The following is a 12,374-nucleotide window of genomic DNA, read 5'->3' as shown; positions in this document are numbered from 1 at the left end:
CCCCCACGCCACTAGAGGTAGTAGTAGACCCGGAAGGATGCAACGAAGGAGCACATTTAGAAATAAATAGAAAGCTACAGAATTTAAGAACTGTGAGCTGCACTGAAGTAAATAGAGAAATTCAAATACATGCTGAGAGTGAAACACCTACCTAAAGATGAAGCTATAACACAGATTTCAAAAGAAAATAAAAAACTGGAGACCGCGGATAATATAGGAAATAGCGCCCCCTTGACTTCCGGAGTGCAATGGTCCCATTTCCAAATAAGGTCTGAGACTGACAGCGGTCCGTCCCGCCCCTTCCTGTTTGCTGCAGCGAAGTGAAGTTGGGCTACGTGGGGAGGCGGAGGGTTATGGCGGACAGGGAAGTCATGTTTCTCTGCGCTCCCTAAGTGGTCCCGATTATAAGTTAATTTATGAAGCAAACTACTAGTAAATATCTGACATATCAGTACTCAGCTTGAAGTATGAAGAAAAGCAACAAGTTTATGCCACCTGCAGTCAAAACTCTGCATTCAAAAAACTCCGCAAGTGCCAATAGAGTCTGCAGCAGCTAACGGGAGAGGGAAGCCGGTACCCCGACCGGCACTCCTGAAAAGAAACACACAAGGAAAAAGAACAAAAGCTACGTCCCAGGAAGAAATGAACACTGAGGCTATTTGAGCGCTATAAGTTCCTTAAGACAGAAAGTAGATGACCGCATGGAAGAAGTTGGCGCGCAAATGAAGCAGCACCGTGCTATGCTAGCGGCTGTTGCTAAGTCGGTTCAGCTCATAGACATAATATAAGCATAGACCCTCATTGGCCGCTCCGGCGCAGGAAATACGGCGGCCATCAGCCCCGCTATGAAGGCTGACTGAGATTCTGTACATCTAAAAAAACTAATTATTCTCTAACATTGACTTAGATTATCTGACACAAGGGCCTATATTAGAAATGAAACAATATAACACATATTATAAAACTTATATTATGTGTTATAACATTCACCGGCAAAGTTTACACAGGTGGTAAAGACTATTATTTATATTCTTTCACTCTGTCAAAGTAAGATACATCCTAAATCTTCTGCTTTTGTTTTGAAAGTTTCCTAAAGACACGATGTGAGGAAGAAGAGGGAGAAATCTATAAAGAGAGACGGATTCACTGCAGCACGGATGGATCTCACATCGGATTTTGGACTCGTCGGCTGAAAAACATTATATATATACATGTTTATATAATTCAGTATTAATCATTATTTATTTGTGCCATTATTAATCTTTATTTATTAGTGTTTGCATAGTTATATAAATATGTATTGATATTACTAAATAATGTATTAAATAAACTATGAACGGCTGTGTGCTTTGTAAAATGCTCTTCATACATCGATATCAGAATATTCCATTCCTATTCTATTGTTATAGCCACTAAGCATATTTAAATATGATGAACTATGTATTAAAAACATACTTAAATAATACAATTGTTTATAAATGTTGCTTTGATAGATGTTTGAATATTGTTTACAGTAACAAAAAGTGTGTTATGATCATTAAATGCGCTGATACGTCATTGTGCTGCTAAACACATAACGCTGAGTGGAGTGGTGGACCGCTCCAAGATGGCCGCCCTAAATCTCGTCAGCAACATAGGCGAGAGCGGTCCATGAGGGTCTATCCTTATATTATGTCTATGGTTCAGCTCAACTCAGAGGAACTAAAAGAAAGCAAAAAGAAAATAGAACTGGAAAAACAAGTGGATACACTCTCCAGAGAGAACATGCAGTTGAAAGAAGGAGTCCTGAATAGTGAAAGATATTAAAGACGATGGTGCCTGCGCTTAAAAGGAAAAAAGTGTCATGATGTGTGGATGAGAATGGTGAGAGAGACGCCGGGGAACCCAGGTAGTCATGATGATGAAGAAGATTTAATGAAAAAACCAGGAGGAACAACAGAAAATCACTGGTAGCACAGGAACAGAACACAGACGTGAGACGAGGGTGAAACACGACGAGGATCCGACAAAGAACACTGACAACAGGTGGGACCAAATACACTGGGAGGGTAATCACAGGAACGACACACAGCTGGGATCAATCAAGACAGAGACTCAGGGGAAAACAGGACTAGACAGACAGAAACCACAGAAAACACAGATCCTAACAGTACCCCCCCCTCAAGGGCAGCTACCAGATGCCCAACAGAAAACAAAAAAACAACCCATCAGGGAGGGCGGAGGTGCGACGGAAGGAGGGCCAGAGTCCAGAAACCAAACCAAAAACAACCCAACAGGGTGGGCGGGGGGGCGACAAGGCTAGAGTCCAAAACTAAATCCTCACAGGAACAGAAAACAGTCCGGGGGCCGCCCACGGCACAGGAGGCGAAGCTTGGGCCGCGGTGGGCGGCATCTTCGGCGCAGGAAGCGGACCCCCTTGGGCGGGTCCGGCGGTCTCCTCGGCCGACGCAGGAAGCGAGGAGGCGGGTCCGGCGGTCTCCTCCGCCGGCGCAGGAAGCGGACCCCCTTGGGCGGGTCCGGCGGGCGTCGTCGGCGCAGGAGGCGGACCCTCGGAGGCTCCGGTGGCCCGGCTGGAGGGCCGGCTGCAGGCTCCGGTGGGCCGGCTGGTGGGCCGGCTGCAGGCTCCGGAGAAGGGACCGAATTAGCAAACTCGGGAGGAGGGGGCACTAGAAACTCGGGGGGAGCAGACTCAGGAAACTCGGGGGGAGCAGACTCAGGGGGCGGAAACTCGGGGGGAGCAGGCTCAGGGGGCGGAAACTTGGGGGGAGCAGACTCAGGAAACTCGGGGGGAGCAGACTCAGGGGGCGGAAACTCGGGGGGAGCAGGCTCAGGAAACTCGGGGGGAGCAGACTCAGGAAACTCGGGGGGAGCAGACTCAGGAAACTCGGGGGGAGCAGACTCAGGAAACTCGGGGGGCTGAAGCAAACGCCGCCTCGGCGCGGGAACCGGAGGCAGCGGGGACAGACGCTGCCTCGGTGCGGGGACCGGAGGCAGCTGCAGGCGGGACCCAGGGGCCGGGACCTCCGGCGGCTAAGGGCTGCGGCGACGGCTTTGCCCAGGGGCCGGGACCTCCGGCGGCTCAGGATGGCGTTGACGGCGTGACCGCGGGGCCGGGATCTCCGGCGGCTCAGGACGGCGTTGACGGCGTGACCGCGGGGCCGGGATCTCCGGCGGCTCAGGACGGCGTTGACGGCGTGACCGCGGGGCCGGGATCTCCGGCGGCTCAGGACGGCGTTGATGGCGTGACCCAGGGGCCGGGATCTCCGGCGGCTCAGGACGGCGTTGACGGCGTGACCCAGGGGCCGGGATCTCCGGCGGCTCAGGGCAGCAGTAACGGCGGGGTCCGACTCCAGGCGGACAAAATGCCAGCCGAGTTCCCACCCAGGGATTCTGGCTGGCTGGAGCTCCGCCACAGAACTCCTCCGCTTTAGGTCCCCGCCGCCGCCTCCGTCGCGGCCCGCGTTGCCTGGGTATGTCGAGGTCAGAGGCGAGACCAAGTTCCTCCAGCAGCAGCGGAGAAGGCAAGATCTCTATGTCCTTGTAGAGATCCCGTTGAGCCAACTCCAACTGCTGCTGGAACCAAGCCTCGCTACCCCACACGCTGGCGTCCTCACCTCTTTTGTGGTCGGATCCTACTGTCATGATGTGTGGATGAGAATGGTGAGAGAGACGCCGGGGAACCCAGGTAGTCATGATGATGAAGAAGATTTAATGAAAAAACCAGGAGGAACAACAGAAAATCACTGGTAGCACAGGAACAGAACACAGACGTGAGACGAGGGTGAAACACGACGAGGATCCGACAAGGAACACTGACAACAGGTGGGACTAAATACACTGGGAGGGTAATCACAGGAACGACACACAGCTGGGATCAATCAAGACAGAGACTCAGGGGAAAACAGGACTAGACAGACAGAAACTACACAGAAAACACAGATCCTAACAAAAAGTAAAGTCTAGTGAGAACATCTGAGAAGTGGTGGCACTTCTGTGCAAAACTGCACCTGATTTGGCTTCAAAGATGGACGAAGAGGTTGATGTGGTTCACAGAGTGGGTCGAAAGGTGGACAACGGACAGACGGATCATCATTCTGTTTGCGAGACGAGCCTGGAGAGACGACATCTGGAGGAGAACTTCTCCCATCTGCAAGGAGGGAGGAGTTCACTTCTCTGAAGATCTGACACCAGAAGATTGGAAAGCAAGACAAGCACTTTGGCCAAAAATTGAAAAACAAGAAAAGAAGGCAAAGCTGCGGGCTTCAGGGGCGCGTTTGGTTTCATCGAAGGCAAACGCATCATGGACATTCCTTCAGCTGGGAACTGAGATACAGCAGGAATGAGCATGGAAAGGTAGTGGACAGTTCTGTTAATGGGACCTGAAGGGGTTTCACTCCTAATCCGTTTGTTCATCTGGTTATTTTTCAGATAAAAAACGATTTTTCTTTCTTTTAACACAAGGGGACTAAAAGACTCACTTAAACGGAAAGCAGTTTTTTTGTAAAGGACAACAAGCACCTTTTTACGGGAAACTCATTCTGATGCATCTGACATGAAGTTCTGGTCGCAGCAATGGGGAGATAAAATTCTCTTCATGGACACACCGGCCGGCTGGAGTCGCCACCTGCTCCTTCAGGCGTCTGATGAGCGGATGATCGCTGGGTAGCCTGTGTTTTGGAAGTCGATAATGTCCCAATAATTTTGTTAAATATTTATGGATATAATAATGATCAATACAATAGAAATCTGTTACATCAAATAACGATGGTTATTGGAGAGTTCACTGCTATTTTTCCTACAGATCATATTATAGTTGGAGGGATTTCAACTTGGCTCCAGGTGGATGGATCGGTGGCCTTCACTGCTGGTAAAAGAAACTAAATCCTATATTTAAAGATTTTGTCAATAACACGAAACTGTTGGACATCTGGAGACACAGTGGAGTCCAACAGTTCACCTGGAACAAACCTGATGCCGCCGGGGGCCACAGAGCTGCACATCCTACCGGAGACGAGATGGAGGAGACTCCGAGAAGAGGCGGAACCAGAGTTGGTTCCAAACCTTAGGGATCAATAAAATATGGTTTTAATTTGAATATTATGGATTAATTACACAATGGATGCTTGAGATTCTTTATTTCTGTTAATCATGATGATTTTTCTCTTACAGTGAATGAAATCATGACACAGAAAATACCTGGTGAAAGGTTTTTATGGTCCAAAGCTGATTTTAATCTGACAAAAGAGACTCATGGTGGCAGAAATTAAAGTTAAATATAAAAATATATTAGATCTGATATTAAAAACTGAAACGCAATGTGGAAAGAATGGGAAATAAGAAAATCTATCATGAAATATGTTCAGAATAGAAATAATATAAAAACTCTAAAATGAAACAGAACATCAGAACTATAAAGAATAAAATATTCTGAAAATTGAAAGTGTTAACTTTTTGCATATTTGATGACGTCATATTTAATATTTTTAATTGAAATTAATCTCATTGAAATCATCTTATGTTTATTATCATGAATCTGATTCATTCATCGGTTCCTCCTGCGTTTAAAGGTGAAAGGTCGCAGCGCTCCAGGTGAACGCTGTTTCCTGTAGGTTTCCATCTGGTCGCCATGACGACGCCTGGCGAGGCTCTGCTGAGGCCTTCGCTGTCTGCAGGGATTTACAGCTCAGATAAAGAGGCACCTTTAATGCATCCCGCTTCACTTCTGGCTCATCCGTTACGCCGACCTTTGACCCCTGAGTGTCTCTCTGCTGTCAGCGATAACAGAGCCAAATAAATCTGAGAAAGGCTCCAGAAGCCGAGGAGATGTTTCCTCCTGAACGGGACTCACAGGGACGCTCCTCCGCCTGAGGTCAGAGGTCATCTCCCTTCCTGCAGAGGAGACAGAGACAAGACGGAGGACCGGAGGGACGAGACGGAGGGACATGTCTGCAGAACAGTGAGAAGACTCAGGCAGGAAAACGTCTCTGACTCCAGGACAGTTGGAGTCCCCGTCCGTTTTCGTCTCCATGTCCCAGCAGAGACGGACACGTCCAGATGGCTGCCAGGATTTCATCCTCATTTCTTTTCATCTGGAAGCAGAGAGCTGCCGGTTTCACCAACCTTTCTGTTTCGTTTTGGTTCCTGCTGTGTTTCTGGCTCGTTGATGAGTTTCTGTTTCAGTCAGTTCTGCTTCTCTCTGGTTACTTTGCGGATATTTTTACAGCAGAATGAAGAAGCAGGAGCGCGGCTGTTCTCTGCACTTCCTGACACTCCAGCCTGTTGCTGAGGCGTTCCTCAGGGCTGCTGCCTGGCGCTCCCCTGCTGGAGGGCAGCAGGAGCCAAATCTGGATCTGGATCTGAATCTGGATCTGGATCTGAATCTGGATCTGGATCTGGATCTGGATCTGGATCTGGATCTGGATCTGGATCTGGAGCTGGAGCTGGAGCTGGATCTGGAGCTGGATCTGAATCTGGATCTGAATCTGGATCTGAATCTGGATCTGAATCTGGATCTGGATCTGAATCTGGATCTGGATCTGGATCTGGAGCTGGATCTGAATCTGGACTGGATCTGAATCTGGATCTGGATCTGAATCTGAATCTGGATCTGGATCTGGAGCTGGATCTGAATCTGAATCTGAATCTGAATCTGGAGCTGAATCTGGATCTGAATCTGGATCTGGATCTGGAGCTGGATCTGAATCTGGGGCTGGATCTGGAGCTGGATCTGAATCTGGGGCTGGATCTGGATCTGGATCTGGATCTGGATCTGGAGCAGGAGCCAAATCTGGATCTGAATCTGAATCTGGAGCTGGATCTGGATCTGTGTTTAATCAGGAGCTGGTTGAGTCTGGATGCGGCTGAGCGGCCAGTAATAACTCTGGTATGTTGTTGTCATGTGGGGATGTAGCTGCGACCGCATGTTGATTTAAAAGGAGGAACCGTTGACCACAGAAATGCAGCAGTGAGAAAGAAGCAGAGCGAGGCGCTGCTGCATGATGGACGGCCTGCTTTCATCCGCCGTTATTGAAGCTGTTGCGTTTTCATCAGCAGAAATCTGACGCTTCGCCGTGTCTCTTCATTTCACATCCTTCTGTTCGTGCGGCTCGTTCCAGAACGTTCTGGGCGAAGCTCCACCCAAACATCTGACCCAGGTCCGGCGGTCCAACAGAACCGGCTGGGCCTTGACCCGGTGCTGCTTCCCTGTGTTCATGGAGAAGAATTAGAGGAGAGGAGATGACCCAGCCCACAGCATGATACCACCTCTACCATCAGACAATCCGGCTGCAAGGACTGGATGCTCCTGCAGAACCGGTCCATCAGATTCATAATGACCAAATTTTATTTGTATAGCACATTTCAGCAGCAAGGCATTTCAAAGAGCTTTACATCATAACAAAACAAAAGCACAAAGTCACGCAGCATAGAATCAACAATCAAATCATCACATTAAGTCGATGCCGTCATTAAATTTGTAATTGATCACATTTCAAATCAGCTCTAACCAGGAGGGTTTTAGTCAAGACTTATAGGAGCTCAGTGTTTCAGCTGTTTTACAGTTTTCTGGACGTTTGTTCCAGATTTGTGGTGCATAGAAGCTGAATGCTGCTTCTCCTCGTTTGGTTCTGGTTCTGGGGATGCAGAGCAGAACCAGAACCAGAACCTGAGGGTCTGGCAGGTTGATACAACAACAGCAGATCTTTAATGGTTGTGGTGCTAAACCGTCCAGTGATTTATAAACTAACAGGATTTTACAGTCTGTTCTCTGAGCTACAGGGAGCTACAGCTGTAGGACTGTAGATCTGGTGTTATGTCTCCGTCTTCCTGGTTCTAGTCAGAACAGCAGCAGCAGCTTCTGGATCAGCTGCAGCTGGAGGATCGATTTGGTGGTCAGACCTGTGAAGACGCTGCTGCAGGAATCAATGCGACTGAAGATAAACGCCTGGATGAGTTTCTCTGATCTGAGACATCAGTCCTCTGATCCTGGAGATTCTTCAGGTGGTAGAAGGCCGACTTTGTGACTGTCTTTATGTGGCTCTGAAGGTTCAGGTCAGAGGTCAGAGGTCATCACTGCTTCCAGGTTTCAGGCTGATCGCTGGTTTTAGTTGTAATAACTGAAGCTGTGCATTGACTCTAGATCTGCAACTCTAGAACTATAACTCTAGATCTGTAACTCTAGAACTATAACTCCAGATCTGTAACTCTGGATCTGTAACTCTAGTACTATAACTCCAGATCTGTAACTCTAGATCTGTAACTCTAGATCTGTAACTCCAGTACTATAACTCCAGATCTGTAACTCCAGATCTGTAACTCTAGATCTGTAACTCCAGTACTATAACTCCAGATCTGTAACTCCAGATCTGTAACTCCAGATCTGTAACTCTAGATCTGTAACTCTAGATCTATAACTCTAGATCAGTGGTTCTTAACCTGGGTTCGATGAACCCCAGTGGTTTGAACGTGTCTTTAATTACTTCAGTGAAGCTCAACGTTTTTACCAAATTCTATAGTCTAAATCTGCTCCTTAGTCGCATCTTTTCGGGGTTGGTACTGCCTCTAGTGGCGTGGGGGTGGTAACACAACTAATTTACATTGATTTACATTAATAAATCAGAATACCGCAAATTATTTTCTGTGTCGGGGGGGTTTGGTGAATGCGCATATGAAACTGGTGGGTTCTGTACCTCAAAAAAGGTTAAGAACCACTGCACTAGATCTATAACTCTACATCTGTATTTCTAAATCTATACCTCTAGATCTATGACTTCAGTACTATAACTCCAGAACTATAACTCTAGATCTGTAACTTTAGAGCTGTAACTCTAGATCTATAACTAGAGATCTGTAACGAGATCTATATATCTAGATCTGTAACTGTAGATCTGTTACTAGATCTATAACTAGAGATCTGTAACTAGATCTATATCTCTAGATCTGTAACTGTAGATCTATAACTCTAGATCTGTTACTAGATCTATAACTCCAGATCTGTAGATCTAGAACTGTAGGTCTAGAGCTCTAGAACTATAACTCTATATTTGTTACTAGATCTATATCTAGATCTGTAACTCTAGATCTAGAACTCTAGATCTGTAACTGTAGATCTATAACTGTAGATGTAGAACTAGATCTTTATCTCTAGATCTGTAATTGTAGATCTATAACTCTAGATCTACAACTACATCTATATTTCTAGATTTGTAATTGTAGATCTATAACTCCAGATCTATAACTACATCTATATTTCTAGATTTGTAATTGTAGATCTATAACTCCAGATCTATAACTACATCTATATTTCTAGATTTGTAATTGTAGATCTATAACTCCAGATCTATAACTACATCTATATTTCTAGATTTGTAATTGTAGATCTATAACTCCAGATCTATAACTACATCTATATTTCTAGATTTGTAATTGTAGATCTATAACTCTAGATCGCTCCTCTTTAGGTACAAAAATAATAACTTCAGTTTTGTTTCTGTTCAGGTGGACAAAGTTTTGTCTCATCCTCACATTTCTCTGATCTCAGGATCTGTTCAGTGATTGGATGGGGTCAAAGGTCATCTGGTGACATCATACTGTAGAGCTGTGCATCATAGTTATGGTAGCTGATCTTATTTCCTGTTATAACCTGAGCCAGTGGGAGCATATAGATATTGAATAGGAGGGTCCTAGGATTGAACCTTGGGGTTCCCCACATGTGACCTTTGACCTCTCCGATGAGAAGTTTCCAACTGAAACAAAGAAATCTCTGTTCTTTATGTAAGATTCAAACCAGTTGAGTTCTGAACCGGAGAGTCCGACCCGACTCTCCAGTCGATTCAGTAAAATGTCCTGATCAACAGTGAGGTCCAACAGAACCAGAACCAGCGCTGTGGTTCTCCCACAGTCTGTATTTATATGGATGTCATTGAACACTTTGACTAGGCCAGTCAGGGGCGCAACTACATATTATTCAGGTGGATGCGAAAACATACAGTCACCGCCCCCCCAAGACGAAGACACGTGAAAGGTAAAACTCGTGAAGGAGCGTTAGGACGCCGTGAAGTGTATGCGAAGGCATCATCGGGGCGCCACCCCTCCAGACGGGCTTTTGACGCCCCCTCTGGTGCAGCGCCCCTATGCGTTGCATGTGCTGCATACCCATTTTTTGCGCCACTTAGGCCAGTCTCCGTGCTGTGGTAACCATGGAAACCAGACTGGAAGCAGTCAAAGCGGCTGGTTATCATTAGGAAGTTATTTAACTGTTGAAGCTTTTTCAGTAACTTTGCTGATGAATCAGAGGTCAGAGGTCGGCCTGTAGTTCTGCAGTAGTGATTTTATCAGTGGTTTGATAGCTGCTGTTTCCAAGGGAAAACACCTGAAGAGAACGATGAGTTACTATTCGGATCAGATCATTAATGACAGGCAGGACTTTCTTAAAGAAAAGTGAGGGTCGGAACTGGAGCTTCACTGACTTATCATTTCTTCTCGGGTTTTATCATTAAGTAGCTGGAATTGGGTCATTTTTCCTGCATTTGTTTTGCTTGGGCACAGCATTGGTACTGGCTTTAGAGTGGATGTGTAGATTAATCCTCTGATCTTTTGAATTTTCTCTGAGAAGAAGCTGAAAACTTATTGCAGGCATTAGATTGAAGTTCAGGTGGTGACGTCATAATGATCCATCAGATCCATCATTGGCCGGCATCTGAGCAGCAGATCCAAGCACTTTTCCTTGGTGCTTATTGGCTGAACAACCAGGTTCATCCAATCAGTGGAGGACTGCTGAAGCGCTAAGATGGTTTCTGTTCATCCATCCAGTGAAGCATTTTAATACGTGCATTATTAAATATGAAGGAATATTTTTTGTTTGAGCTATTACAGGCCGTTTTGAGGGTTTTGGGCGAGGTCTTTGTGTGTTCCCACGGTCCACTGTATTTGTTTTATGGTTATCATCCTGTTAATAACTGAACACATAAAGGCAAACTGCTGAGCTGTTGGGAGCAGGTAGATGGTAGATAAAAGTGACCCAAGTACAGAGCCTTGAGGAGTCCCACGTCTGATCTGTGTCCAGCTTGGATTGTTCCCTGATATTCCTTCATGACGTTCTGCTCTGCAGAGGAAGAGGGATCCAAACTGTTTCAAGTCTTTCTGTTTAATCACTTCTCTGTCTGTGAATCCAATCAGCTGTTTGAAACACCATCACTTAGTTTTTATCACATTATCAGCTATAAATAATCATCTGCTGTTCTAGAATGTTCTGCAGCCTGAAAACGGTGACGCGTCTGCCGCTTCGCTCTGACGGTTTCTGTGTTTCTAAAGGTATTTCCTGAATGAATGCACAAGTGGGTCCGACTCCAGTAGACGTCCTGAGCAGGCGGCCAGATGTTGCAGCTGCTTTGTGTCCTGCAGACCAACAAACAATGAGCTGAGTTCAACAGCCGGCACTTCCTCCAACCTTCTGTCCCCGCATCATCCACTTCCTGCTCCAACCCGACGTTTGTTTAGAGCAGTGTTTTTCAACCTTTTTTGAGCCAAGGCACACCGTTTTAATTGAAAAAATCACAAGGCACACCACCAACCAAAAATGTAAACAAAGATACTCTGTAGCTGCCTATATTACATATATAGTCATTCTTATCAAAGTTTCTTGAATAGGAATCAAATAAACACAAAAATTTATTTTTAATCACATTTTATATTTATTTCAAATTGCATGTACCATGTCCACTTCAAAAATACACCTAAACAGGGCCACGACAATGTGGTCTTAAATTTAAAGAAGTTGTAGAAAACTTCAAAGGGTTTTTACCAACTAATCCACAAGCATTCTTATAGCCGGAATACAGAAAATAATTCTTATTCTGAAAGAAGCAATAATATTTGGGAAAGATTTTACTGTTACAATATGAAGATTTGCATGTACAAAATGTCAATATCTGTATATTTTACCCAGCAGGTGTGAAACCTGTGCATATTTGGATGAAAACAGCTGATTTCCTGACAGAAATTGAAGAAAGACAAAGCTCTTCCTCAACAGCTCTCAGTCTCTCTCTGGTTTTAGTTTTTATAGTAGCCAGGCTTGAGAAGCTCACTTCACACAGACATGTTGTGGGAAATGGACCCATGTTCTTTCCAACTACTGCTGAGCTTCACTGTCTTTTCCATCACTGTCGTCAGTCTTGCTAGATACGATGCTCTCATCGCTACCTGTAACATTCATGCATCACTAATTCTCTTGTTTTAATGTAAAATGCTCTGTACCTACTGCGATCTAGTGGTAAGAAAATTACATGATTACGCCGCTAGCCACTACTAACCATGGTTTCGTTCACACCGAGCTTAAGTGCAGCGGCTCTATTTCCCTCCTGCAGTGCCAGACCGAC

This window comes from Poecilia mexicana, unplaced genomic scaffold, assembly GCF_051168715.1.
Source record: "Poecilia mexicana isolate PSO_F unplaced genomic scaffold, ASM5116871v1 scaffold_23, whole genome shotgun sequence".
In the NCBI taxonomy this organism is placed as follows: domain Eukaryota; kingdom Metazoa; phylum Chordata; class Actinopteri; order Cyprinodontiformes; family Poeciliidae; genus Poecilia; species Poecilia mexicana.
Note: the sequence above shows the minus strand (reverse complement) of the source record.